Source organism: Triticum aestivum, chromosome 7D, assembly GCF_018294505.1.
Source record: "Triticum aestivum cultivar Chinese Spring chromosome 7D, IWGSC CS RefSeq v2.1, whole genome shotgun sequence".
Lineage (NCBI taxonomy): Eukaryota > Viridiplantae > Streptophyta > Magnoliopsida > Poales > Poaceae > Triticum > Triticum aestivum.
Window position 1 is genome coordinate 619856646 of NC_057814.1, and position 14935 is coordinate 619871580.

The following is a 14935-nucleotide window of genomic DNA, read 5'->3' on the forward strand; positions in this document are numbered from 1 at the left end:
ATGGCACTCGGGCCCTAGTGACAAGCATTAAGCATAGCAAAGTCATAGCAACATCAATCTCAGAACATAGTGGATACTAGGGATCAAACTCTAACAAAACTAACTCGATTACATGATAAATCTCATCCAACCCATCACCGTCCAGCAAGCCTACGATGGAATTACTCACGCACGGCGGTGAGCATCATGAGATTGGTGATGGAGGATGGTTGATGATGACGACGGCAACGGATTCCCCTCTCCGGAGCCCCGAACAAACTCTAGATCAGCCCTCCCGAGAGGTTTTAGGGCTTGGCGGCGGCTCTGTATCGTAAAACGCGATGAATCCTTCTCTCTGATTTTTTTCTCCCTGAAAGTGAATATATGGAGTTGGAGTTGAGGTCGGTGGAGCGTCAGGGGGCCCACGAGGCAGGGGGGTGTGCCCAGGGGGGGCAGGCGCGCCCTCCACCCTCGTGGACAGGTGGAGGCCCCCCGACGTGGATTCTTCTTCCAGTATTTTTAATATTTTCCAAAAATATGTTCCGTGGAGTTTCAGGTCATTCCGAGAACTTTTGTTTCTGCACATAAATAACACCATGGAAAATCTGCTGAAAACAATGTCAGTCCGGGTTAGTTCCATTCAAATGATGCAAGTTAGAGTCCAAAACAAGGGCAAAAGTGTTTGAAAAAGTAGATACAACGGAGACGTATCAACTCCCCCAAGCTTAAACCTTTGCTTGTCCTCAAGCAATTCAGTTGATAAACTGAAAGTGATAAAGAAAAACTTTTAGAAACTCTGTTTGCTCTTGTTGTTGTAAATATGTAAAGCCAGCATTCAAGTTTTTAGCAAAGATTATGAACTAACCACATTCACAATAACACTTAGGTCTCATGTTTACTCATGTCAATGACATAATCAACTAGTGAGCAATAATAATAAATCTCGGATGACAACACTTTCTCAAAACAATCATGATATGATATAACAAGATGGTATCTCGCTAGCCCTTTCTGAGACCGGAAAACGTAAATGCAGAGCACCTTTAAAGATCAAGGACTAACCAGACATTGTAATTCATGGTAAAAGAGATCCAGTCATAGTCATACCCAATATAAATTAATAGTAATGGATGCAAATGGCAGCTGTGCTCTCCAGCTGGTGCTTTTTAATAAGAGGGTGATGACTCAACATAAAAGTAAATAGATAGGCCCTTCGCAGAGGGAAGCAGGGATTTGTAGAGGTGCGAGAGCTCGATTTTTGAAATAGAGATAAATAATATTTTGAGCGGCATACTTTCATTGTCAACATAACAACCGAGAGATGGTGATATCTTCCATGCTACAGACATTATAGGCGGTTCCCAAACAGAATGGTAAAGTTTATACTCCCCCTCCACCAACAAGCATCAATCCATGGCTTGCTCGAAACAACGAGTGCCTCCAACTAAGAACAGTCCCGGGGGAGTTTTGTTTGCAGTTATTTGATTTGATTTTGCATAAAGCATGGGACTGGGCATCCCGGTGACCAGCCATTTTCTCGTGAGTGAGGAGCGGAGTCCACTCCTCTTGAGAATAACCCGCCTAGCATGGAAGATACGGACAGCCCTAGTTGATACATGAGCTATTCGAGCATACAAAACAGAATTTCATTTGAAGGTTTAGAGTTTGGCATATACAAATCTACTTGGAACGGCAGGTAGATACCGCATATAGGAAGGTATAGTGGACTCATATGGCATAACTTTGGGGTTTAAGGGATTGGATGCACAAGCAGTATTCCCGCTTAGTACAAGTGAAGGCTAGCAAAAGACCGGGAAGCGACCAACTAGAGAGCGACAACACTCATGAACATGCATTAAAATTAATAAACATTGAGTACAAGCATGAGTAGGATATAATCCACCATGAACATAAATATCGTGAAGGCTATGTTGATTTGTTTCAACTACATGTGTGAACATGTGCCAAGTCAAGTCACTTAAATCATTCAAAGGAGGATACCACCCCACTATACCACATCACAACCATTTTAATAGCATGTTGGCACGCAAGGTAAACCATTATAACTCATAGCTAATTAAGCATGGCACAAGCAACTATAATCTCTAATTGTCATTGCAAACATGTTTATTCATAATAGGCTGAATCAGGAACGATGAACTAATCATATTTAGAAAAACAAGAGAGGTCGAGTTCATACCAGCTTCTCTCATCTCAATCAGTCCATCATATATCGTCATAATTGCCTTTCACTTGCACGACCGAACGATGTGAATAATAATAATAGTGCACGTGCATTGGACTAAGCTGGAATCTGCGAGCATTCAATAAACAGGAGAAGACAATGCAATATGGGCTCTTGGTTAAATCAACAATAATGCATATAAGAGCCACTTCAACAATTTAATCATGGTCTTCTCCTATCAACCCCCAAAGAAAAGAAAAGAAATAAAACTGTTTACACGGGAAAGCTCCCAACAAGCAAAAGAGTTCGTATGCAAAAGTTATGCCCATTTTAAGAAATTCCAGAGAGATTTTGCAAATAAAGTCGAAATTCATATTTGTTAATTTTCCCAACAACTAGACCACATATCACATGGGAAACTCATTTTATTTTATTTTTTTGACATTTCCATCATTTTCTTTTATTTTTTTTAAAACTGAAAAGGCGGTCCAGGGGGGTGCATTCGGTGGAATGGGCCAAGTTACTAATGGCGCACCGTGGGGGTGGTGCGCCATTAGTAGTTCACCTAGTAATGGCGCACCTCCCCAACCGTGCGCCATTAGTAGTTTTTCAAAAAAAAATTTGAAACAAAAAAAATTTGTAACAAAATTACTAATGGCGCACCTGTGAGTGGTGCGCCATTAGTAGTTCAACTAGTAATGGCGCACCGTGGGAGTGGTGCGCCATTAGTAGTTTAAAAAATAAAAATAAAAAAAATTTGAATTTTTTTTTGAAACATAATTACTAATGGCGCACCGTGGGGTGGTGCGCCATTACTAGTTGAACTACTAATGGCGCACCATCCCACGGTGCGCCATAAGTAGTTTTGAAGAAAAAAAAAATTACTAATGGCGCACCGTGGATGTGGTGCGCCATTAGTATTTTCACACTAATGGCGCACCGACACATGGTGCGCCATTAGTATTTAGTAATGGCGCACCACATGTACAGTGCGCCATTAGTGGCCATTCTATCTATAGCCCTTTTCCTAGTAGTGTAGGGTCTACACACTTAAGGTTCGGTGACGCTAGGGTCGTAGAGGTATTAGTATGCGGAAACCCGAAAGTTGTTCGGAGTCCCGGATGAGATCCCGGACATCACGAGGAGTTCCGGAATGGTCCGGAGGTGAAGAATTATATATAGGAAGTCAAGTTTCGGCCACCGGGAAAGTTTCGGGGGTCACCGGTAGTGTACCGGGACCACCGGAAGGGTCCCGGGGGTCCACCGGGTGGGGCCACCTATCCCGGAGGGGCCCATGGGCTGAAGTGGGAAGGGAACCAGCCCCTAGTGGGCTGGGGCGCCCCCCATGGGCCTCCCCCTGCGCCTAGGGTTGGAAACCCTAGGGGTGGGGGGCGCCCCACCTGACTTGGGGGGCAAGTTTCCCCCCTGGCCGCCCCCCCCCCCTTGTAGATGGGATCCAGGCCGGCGCCCCCCTCCCAGGGGGCCTATATATAGTGGGGGGAGGGAGGGCAGCAGCATGACAGCCCCTGGCGCCTCCCTCTCCCCCTGCAACACCTCTCCCTCTCGCAGAAGCTTGGCGAAGCCCTGCCGAGACCCCGCTACTTCCACCACCACGCCGTCGTGCTGCTGGATCTCCATCAACCTCTCCTTCCCCTTGCTGGATCAAGAAGGAGGAGACGTCGCTGCTCCGTACGTGTGTTGAACGCGGAGGTGCCGTCCGTTCGGCACTCGGTCATCGGTGATTTGGATCACGGCGAGTACGACTCCATCAACCCCGTTCATTGGAACGCTTCCGGTCGCGATCTACAAGGGTATGTAGATGCACTCCTTTCCCCTCGTTGCTAGTATACTCCATAGATGGATCTTGGTGATGCGTAGAAAATTTTAAATTCTGCTACGATCCCCAACAGTGGCATCATGAGCCAGGCCTATGCGTAGTTACTATGCACGAGTAGAACACAAAGCAGTTGTGGGCGTTGATGTTGCCAATTCTTCTTGCCGTTACTAGTCTTATCTTGATTCGGCGGCATCGTGGGATGAAGCGGCCCGGACCGACCTTACACGTACTCTTACGTGAGACAGGTTCCACCGACTGACATGCACTAGTTGCATAAGGTGGCTAGCGGGTGTCTGTCTCTCCCACTTTAGTCGGATCGGATTCGATGAAAAGGGTCCTTATGAAGGGTAAATAGAAATTGGCATATCACGTTGTGGCTTTTGCGTAGGTAAGAAACGTTCTTGCTAGAAACCCATAGCAGCCACGTAAAACATGCAACAACAATTAGAGGACGTCTAACTTGTTTTTGCAGGGTATGCTATGTGATGTGATATGGCCAAAAAGGATGTGATGAATGATATATGTGATGTATGAGATTGATCATGTTCTTGTAATAGGAATCACGACTTGCATGTCGATGAGAATGACAACCGGCAGGAGCCATAGGAGTTGTCTTAATTTATTGTATGACCTGCGTGTCAATGAAAACGCCATGTAATTACTTTACTTTATTGCTAACCGTTAGCCATAGTAGTAGAAGTAATAGTTGGCGAGACAACTTCATGAAGACACAATGATGGAGATCATGATGATGGAGATCATGGTGTCATGCCGGTGACGAAGGTGATCATGCCGCGCCTCAAAGATGGAGATCAAAGGCGCAAGATGATATTGGCCATATCACGTCACTTTATGATTTGCATGTGATGTTTATCATGTTTACATCTTATTTGCTTAGAACGACGGTAGCATAAATAAGATGATCCCTCACTAAAATTTCAAGAGACGTGTTCCCCCTAACTGTGCACCGTTGCGAAGGTTCGTTGTTTCGAAGCACCACGTGATGATCGGGTGTGATAGATTCTAACGTTCGAATACAACGGGTGTTGACGAGCCTAGCATGTACAGACATGGCCTCGGAACACATGCGAAACACTTAGGTTGACTTGACGAGCCTAGCATGTACAGACATGGCCTCGGAACACAAGAGATCGAAAGGTCGAACATGAGTCGTATAGTAGATACGATCAACATGGAGATGTTCACCGATGATGACTAGTCCGTCTCACGTGATGATCGGACACGGCCTAGTTTGACTCGGATCATGTATCACTTAGATGACTAGAGGGATGTCTATCTGAGTGGGAGTTCATTAATCAGATGAACTTAATTATCATGAACATAGTCAGAAGGTCTTTGCAAATTATGTCATAGCTTGCGCTTTAGTTCTACTGGTTAAGATATGTTCCTAGAGAAAATTTAGTTGAAAGTTGGTAGTAGCAATTATGCGGACTGGGTCCGTAAACTGAGGATTGTCCTCATTGCTGCACAGAAGGCTTATGTCCTTAATGCACCGCTCGGTGTGCTGAACCTCAGCGTCGTCTGTAGATGTTGCGAAACATCTGACATACACGTTTTGATGACTACGTGATAGTTCAGTGCGTAATGCTAACGGTTTAGAATTGTGGCACCAAAGACGGTTTTTGAAACGTCGCAGAACATATGAGATGTTCCGAAGACTGAAATTGGGATTTCGGACTAGTGCCCACGTCAAGAGGTATGAGACCTCTGACAAGTTTCTTAAGCCTGCAAACTGAGGGAGAAAAGCTCAATCGTTGAGCATGTGCTCAGATTGTCTGAGTACCACAATCGCTTGAATCGAGTGGGAGTTAATCTTCCAGATGAGATAGTGATGGTTCTCCATAGTCACTGCCACCAAGCTATTAGAGCTTCGTGATGAACTATAACATATCAGGGATAGATATGATGATCCTTGAGCAACTCGCGATGTTTGACACCGCGAAAGTAGAAATCAAGAAGGAGCATCAATTGTTGATGGTTAGTAAAACCACTAGTTTCTAGAAGGGCAAGGGCAAGAAGGGATACTTCATGAAACAGCAAATCATTTGCTGCTCTAGCGAAGAATCCCAAAGTTAAACCCAAACCCGAGACTAAGTGCTCCTGTAATGAGGGGAACGGTCACTGAAGCAGAACTACCCTAGATACTTGGTAGATGAGAAGGCAGGCAAGGTCGACAGAAGTATATTGGATATACATTAAATGAATGTGTACTTTACTAGTACTCCTAGCAGCACCAGGGTATTAGATACCGGTTCGGTTGCTAAGTGTTAGTAACTCGAAATAAAAGCTGCGGAATAAACGGAGACTAGCTAAAGGTGAGATGACGATATGTGTTGGAAGTGTTTCCAAGGTTGATGTGATCAAGCATCGCATGCTCCCTCTACCATCGAGATTTGGTGTTTGCGTTGAGCATGATTGGATTATGTTTATCGCAATACGGTTATTCATTTAAGGAGAATAATGGTTACTCTGTTTATTTGAATAATACCTTCAATGGTCTTGCACCTAAAATGAATCTCGATCGTAGTGATACACATGTTCGTGCCAAAAGATATAAAATAGTAATGATAGTTCCACATACTTGTGGCACTGCCATTTGAGTCATATTGGTATAGAACGCATGAAGAAGCTCCATGTAGATGGATCTTTGGACTCACTCGTTTTTGAAAAGATTGAGACATGCGAACCATGTCTATTGGTATATATGCATGAAGAAACTCCATGCAAATGGATCGTTTGTACTCACTTGATTTTGAATCACTTGAGACATGCAAATCATACCACATGGGCAAGATGACTGAAAGGCCTCGTTTTCAGTAAGATGGAACAAGAGAGCAACTTATTGGAAGTAATACATTTTGATGTATGCAGTCCAATGAGTGCTGAGGCATGCAGTGGATATCGTTATGTTCTTACTTCACAGATGATTTGAGTAGATGCTGAGAATATTTACTTGATGAAACACAAGTCTGAATTATTGAAAGGTTCAAGTAATTTCAGAGTGAAGTTGAAGATCGTCGTGACAAGAGGATAAAATGTCTATGATATGATCATAGAGATATCTGAGTTACGAGTTTGGCACACAATTAAGACATTGTGGAAAGTGTTTCACAATTAATACCGCCTGGAACACCACAGTGTGATGGTGTGTCCGAACATCATAACTGCACCCTATTGGATATGGTGCATACCATGATGTCTCTTATCAAATTACAACTATCGTTTATGGGTTAGGCATTAGAGATAACCGCATTCACTTTAAAAGGGGCACCACGCAATTCCGTTGAGACGACACCGTTTAGAGAAACCTAAGTTGTCGTTTCTTAAAAGATTGGGGCTGCGATGCTTATGTGAAAGAGTTTCAAGCTGATAAGCTCGAACCCAAAGCGGATAAATGCATCTTCATAGAAAACCCAAAACAGTTGGGTATACCTCCTATTTCAGATCTGGAAGCAAAAGTAATTGCTTCTAGAAACGAGTCCTTTCTCGAGGAAAAGTTTCTCTCGAAAGAATTGAGTGGGAGGATGGTGGAGACTTGATGAGGTTATTGAACCATAACTTCAACTAGTGTGTAGCAGGGCACAGGAAGTTGTTCCTGTGGCACCTACACCAATTGAAGTGGAAGCTTATGATAGTGATCATGAAACTTCGGATCAAGTCACTACCAAACCTCGTAGGTCGACAAGGATATGTACTACTCCTGAGTGGTACGGTAATCCTGTCTTAGATATCATGTTGTTAGACAACAATGAACCTACGAGCTATGGAGAAGCGATGGTGGGCCCATATTCCGACAAATGGTTAGAAACCATGAAATCCGAGATAGAATCCATGTATCAGAACAAAGCATGGACTTTGGTGAACTTGCCCGATGATCGGCAAGCCATTGAGATAAATGGATCTTTAAGAAGAAGACGGACGTGGACGGTAATGTTACCGTCTATGAAGCTCGACTTGTGGCAAAGAGTATTTTCACAAGTTCAAGGAGTTGACTACGATGAGATTTTCTCATCCGTAGCGATGCTTAAGTCCGTCGGAATCATGTTAGCATTAGCTGCATTTATGAAATCTGGCAGATGGATGTCAAAACAAGTTTCCTTACCAGTTTTCGTAAGGAAAGGTTGTATGTGATACAATCAGAAAGGTTTTGTCGATCCTAAGGATGCTAAAAGGTATGCTAGCTCCAGCGATCCTTCCATGGACTAGAGCAAGCATCTCGGAGTCAGAATATACGCTTTGATGGAGTGATCAAAGTTTTTGGGTTTGTACAAAGTTTGTTAGAAACTTGTATTTACAATAAAGTGAGTGGGAGCACTACAACATTTCTGATAAGTATATGTGAATGACATATTGTTGATCCGAAATGATGTAAAATTTCTGGAAAGCATAAAGGGTTGTTTGAAAAGAGTTTTTCAAAGGAAGACCTGGATAAAGCTGCTTACATATTGGGCATCAAGATCTATAGAGATAGATCAAGACGTCTGATGATACTTTCAAAGAACGCACACCTTGACATGATTTTGAAAGAGTTCAAAATAGATCAGCAAAGAAGGAGTTCTTGGCTGTGTTGCAAGGTGTGAGTATTGAGTAAGACTCAAGACCTGACCACAGCAGAAGAGAGAGAAAGGACGAAGGTCGTCCCCTATGCTTTAGACGTAGGCTCTACAGTATGCTATGCTGTGTACCGCACATGAAGTGTGCCTTGCCATGAGTTGGTCAAGGGGTACAATAGTGATCCGGGAACGGATCACATGACAGCGGTCGAACTTGTCCTTAGTATCTAGTGGACTAAGGAATTTTCTCGATTATGGAGGTGAAAAGGAGTTCGTCGTAAAGGGTTACGTCGATGCGAACTTTGACACTAATCCGGATGACTCTGAGTAGTAAACCGGATTCGTATAGTAGAGCAGTTATTTGAAATGGCTCCAAGTAGCGCGTGGTAGCATCCACAAGATGACATAGATATTCGTAAAGCACACACGGATCTGAAAGGTTCAGACCCGTTGACTAATAACCTCTCTCACAAGCATGACATGATCAAACCAGAACTCATTGAGTGTTAATCACATAATGATGTGAACTAGATTGTTGACTCTAGTGAACTCTTTGGATGTTGGTCACATGGTGATGTGACCTGTGAGTGTTAATCACATGGTGATGTGAACTAGATTATTGACTCTAGTGCAAGTGGGAGACTGTTGGAAATATGCCCTAGAGGCAATAATAAATTGGTTATTATTATATTTCCTTGTTCATGATAATCGTTTATTGTCCATGCTAGAATTGTATTGATAGGAAACTCAGATACATGTGTGGATACATAGACAACACCATGTCCCTAGTAAGCCTCTAGTTGACTAGCTCGTTGATCAATAGATGGTTACGGTTTCCTGACCATGGACATTGGATGTCGTTGATAACGGGATCACATCATTAGGAGAATGATGTGATGGACAAGACCCAATCCTAAGCATAGCATAAAAGATCGTGTAGTTCGTTTGCTAGAGCTTTTCCAATGTCAAGTATCATTTCCTTAGACCATGAGATCGTGCAACTCCCGGATACCGTAGGAGTGCTTTGGGTGTACCAAACGTCACAACGTAACTGGGTGACTATAAAGGTGCATTACGGGTATCTCCGAAAGTGTCTGTTGGGTTGGCACGGATCGAGACTGGGATTTGTCACTCCGTATGACGGAGAGGTATCTCTGGGCCCACTCGGTAATGCATCATCATAATGAGCTCAATGTGACTAAGGAGTTAGCCACGGGATCATGCATTACGGTACGAGTAAAGTGACTTGCCGGTAACGAGATTGAACAAGGTATTGGGATACCGACGATCGAATCTCGGGCAAGTAACGTACCGATTGACAAAGGGAATTGTATACGGGATTGATTGAATCCTCGACATCGTGGTTCATCCGATGAGATCATCGTGGAACATGTGGGAGCCAACATGGGTATCCAGATCCCGCTGTTGGTTATTGACCGGAGAGGCGTCTCGGTCATGTCTGCATGTCTCCCGAACCCGTAGGGTCTACACACTTAAGGTTCGGTGACGCTAGGGTTGTAGAGATATTAGTATGCGGAAACCCGAAAGTTGTTCGGAGTCCCGGATGAGATCCCGGACGTCACGAGGAGTTCCGGAATGGTCCGGAGGTGAAGAATTATATATAGGAAGTCAAGTTTCGGCCACCGGGAAAGTTTCGGGGGTCACCGGTAGTGTACCGGGACCACCGGAAGGGTCCCGGGGGTCCACCGGGTGGGGCCACCTATCCCGGAGGGCCCCATGGGCTGAAGTGGGAAGGGAACCAGCCCCTAGTGGGCTGGGGCGCCCCCCATGGGCCTCCCCCTGCGCCTAGGGTTGGAAACCCTAGGGGTGGGGGGCGCCCCACCTGACTTGGGGGGCAAGTTTCCCCCCTGGCCGCCGCCCCCCCCCTTGTAGATGGGATCCAGGGCCGGCGCCCCCCTCCCAGGGGGCCTATATATAGTGGGGGGAGGGAGGGAAACAACATGACAGCCCCTTGCGCCTCCCTCTCCCCCTGCAACACCTCTCCCTCTCGCAGAAGCTTGGCGAAGCCCTGCCGAGACCCCGCTACTTCCACCACCACGCCGTCGTGCTGCTGGATCTCCATCAACCTCTCCTTCCCCCTTGCTGGATCAAGAAGGAGGAGACGTCGCTGCTCCGTATGTGTGTTGAACGCGGAGGTGCCGTCCGTTCAGCACTCGGTCATCGGTGATTTGGATCACGGCGAGTACGACTCCATCAACCCCGTTCATTGGAACGCTTCCGCTCGTGGTCTACAAGGGTATGTAGATGCACTCCTTTCCCCTCGTTGCTAGTATACTCCATAGATGGATCTTGGTGATGCGTAGAAATTTTTTAAATTCTGCTACGATCCCCAACAGAGGCTGCATTTCCAGGGCAGAGATAACATGGAAAGGAGGTTTTCTGTTTCAGACATCACTTTTCTGAACTTGATAGCACTTACTGAAACTGAAGGCTATGGGTTAGATGACTACATGTACTGGGTAAAAGAACAAGGGATTGGAGAGGAAGGTGTATTGCTTCTGGACAGTCAAGATGCAGTTGAAGAAATGATAGACCACTCTGATTTCACAGTGCTGAATCTCATTGTGGCCAAGGAAAATGAAGATAGAGATGTTGAATGTAACAGGGCTCACAATGTTTGTGAAGAACAAATTCCAATAGGCAGTCCAGTGGGGGGTCCTGGTTTTGTGTTAAGTCTGTCACAAGATGGAGTGGTCCACCCTCTTGAAGTTAATTTGAACACACAACAGAGCTGTAACTTGAACATTTCAGAAGCTCATGGTGGAGATGATGGACAGGCTGGTGGTGAAGAGGATGATGATATTGACAAATCATCCTCAGACTTTGAGATTGATAGGGGTGACTATAGAGAGATAAAGATGTCTTACAAGGCTTTGAAGAGAGGTGAAGAAAATATTGGAAATGAAGAAGAAACAGATGCTGTAGAAGACAGACCACAGTTTGAAGGTGACAGTGGTGTTTCAGAGTTTTGGCAGGAGGAGAAAGAGGCTGACAGTGGAGAGGAGAGAGTTGTGGCAAAAGGCAGGCCTGAGAAACTGAAGCCTATGAGAAGAGCAGCAGCAAATCCAGGTACAGTCAGCCAGAGATCCCAAAGTTTCAAGATTTTGTACCTGAAGCTGATGAATATTGCTTCCCTGGTGATGTGGGCATTTCTGACTCAGATGGGCTTTATAGACTACTAAGGGTTGGTGGTAGGTAGGCACAGGAGTAATAAACCAGCCCAGTACTAGGCCCACATTGTATACATAATGGTTTTAGGCCCAAAAATAAACTAGTACAACATTGCTAGTTTCAGGAAAACAACCTAAAGAAATAAAACAGTTCTTCACTGCATTACTTAAGATAGATAGGTTCTTAACAATACAATAACATAAGCCAGACTTAGCAAAGGTTCTCAAAGTCTACCACCACTCCAGTTATCATAACTTAAACAGTTCATATAGGACTGCACAAAATATACTCCTACCATCTTCTTGCAAGTCCTGTTATATGTGTAGGACATCTTACCTACTTAACCACCATTGTCCAAATCTTCAAGCCTCTAGTATGGCCTTGATTTGCTCAAGCTTTTCCTTGCTCCCATGGCCAGCATTCAGCAGATCAACAACTACTTTCTCAAGCTCTTTCTTCTCTTGTGCAAGAAGATCTCTGTCCACCTTGATCTCTTTCATAGCCTTTCTAGTGTTGTGAATTATGTCTGCCTGAGCCTGAACGATACACTTCTGTTCTTTTGCTAGCCTTAGCTTCTCCATCTTCATCTCCAGCTCTAGCTCTTCCTTCTTCTTCTCATATTTCTCAGCATCCATTGCTTTCTGGTAGTCAATCTTGCCAACACCATCCTGCCAGTCAAACATCTTGCTAACATCATCAACCATTTTATGATACTCAGTGCAGAGATGATCCTACTCCTTCTTCAACTTGGCAACCTCATCCTCATATGCATGCTTGTCTTGAATCCTTCCAAGGTTTTGCTCATGGAACATTTCCCACAACTTGATGAGGCGGTTCTTAAGTACATCAGGCCAGACAGGATCAACCCACTGAACTACACCACAATTCACACCTCCCTGTAGTTTGATCAGACAACACATACTTCAGAAAATGCATAAATTCAGTACTAACTTCAGTTCAAAAAGGGTATTGCTATACACGGAGGAGATGTAACCATAAATTCAGTACTAAATTCAGTTCAAACAGAGTTAATGTACAAATTCAAAAATATATGCAATTCAATACAGCATAACAAAAACCAATCAATATATCCATCCACCATGACTAACTTCATATATCCATTCAATACACTTAATCTACGCAAACAAAAACCAACACTTAGCATAACTCAATCACTTACTTTCTGCAAACTAAAAAACACCTACACATTAACTGAATCCACCCAGCATAACTGAATCCACTAGGCATAACTGATAACCAGAAAGCTTAAATGAATCACTGAATTCATATATCAAGTACAAAACCACTCTCTGCAAATAAGAACACTGACTTCAGATAACAATGAGCTACTGATTTACTAAATTACTCACCTGAACAGGGCAACCATAGAACCTCCACCCAGTGTTAGCACCTTCAAAAGCAACACACTTCCTAGGCTTCATCTGGTGCAGAGTGCACTTGGCAACTTCCTCCATGGGAGCACCACACCAGAGTGGCTCAGGGATGGTGTCAGGTGTGTCCTACATGCAGTAGAAGGTAGATCAGAACCAATGCATCAAATAGTTCCACTTGAGTCAAGCTTTGCCTTGCTCAAGGTCAGATGTACAAGGTAGATCAGATCAGACATCACACTGGCATCCATACCCTAGATCAAAACTAACAGTTAAAGTCTTTCGCTTTGAAAATTATTGGATTGATTTGCCTGGTTTTTACGATTGTGTTGCTCAAGTTTGGAACAAGTCTGTGGTCAGATCCTCGGCAGCATTAACTATTTCCTCTAAATTCAAGGCACTTCGATATGCCCTCAAGAAATGGCATCTCAATCTGTCCACAGTTAAGGCGCTCATTTCAGACTGCAACAAAGTGATTCTTTACTTTGATGGACTAGAGGAGATTAGGCCTTTGACTAGGCCAGAGTTTAATTTCAGGCGAATTGTGAAATTGCATCTGGGGGATACCTTACAGTGGCAATTTGTATATTGGAAGCAACGTTGTACTATACGAAGCATTAAAGTTGGTGAGGAAAATTTGAAATTTTTCCATGCCATGGCCACTGAAAGGTTTCGGAGAAACACAATTTCTTCAATTAAGAATGCAGCAGGTGATGTGGTCTTGGATCACCAACAACTAGCTGGCATGTTTTGGTCTGATTTTAATCAGCGTATGGGCAATGCAAAAGGAATCCGCATGGGTTTTGATCTGGACACCTTAATTGCGCGTGTTGATGGCCTTGATGATTTATCCCAGCCTTTCACAGACTCCTAGGTTGAATCTGTTATTAAGAACATGCCAACGGATCGTGCTCCTGGTCCCGATGGTTTTTCTGGCCTGTTCTTAAAGAAGTGTTGGCCAATCCTAAAGGAGGATTTCATGCAACTTGTGAAGGAGTTCTATGAGGGCAGATGCAATCTGGAATGTCTTAACACTTCATTAATTACTCTGATCCCCAAAAAGTTGAGCCCTGAAGTTGTCGGAGACTTTCGGCCCATCTCGTTGACCAACACGTGCTTGAAGTTTCTAACTAAGCTACTTGCTAACCGCCTTCAGAAAGTGATCCTCAGATGCATCCACCGCAATCAATATGGTTTTCTTCGGTGTCGTTCTATTCAAGATTGCCTGGCCTGGTGTTTTGAGTATATGCACCAATGCAAGGCCTTGAAGCGGCCCATCGTCCTCCTTAAGCTGGATTTCACGAAGGCCTTCGACACAATTGAGCATGAAGTTATTCTCAGAATTTTACAATGCAAGGGTTTTGACTCCCGTTGGACTGGATGGATCAATAGCATATTGTCTACGGGATCTTCTTCTGTGCTTCTTAACGGTGTGCCGGGCAATCATTTTGTTTGCAGAACGGGCGTGCGTCAGGGGGATCCTCTATCACCATTGCTATTTGTGATTGTGGTTGATTTATTGCAATCTGTAGTCAACGAGATGTGTTCCAGGAACATCCTTACACTGCCAATCCCAACCAGCTCCAGCGACTACCCGATTGTACAATATGCCGACGACACTTTGATTGTCCTACCTGTGATGGATGATCAGCTTATTGCTTTCAAGGAGATGCTTGACACTTTTGCGGCGTCAACTGGATTACGTGTAAACTTTAGTAAGTAATCACTCATTCCAGTCAATATGACTGATCAGGAAGGTGCTAGGGTGGCTTCTTTG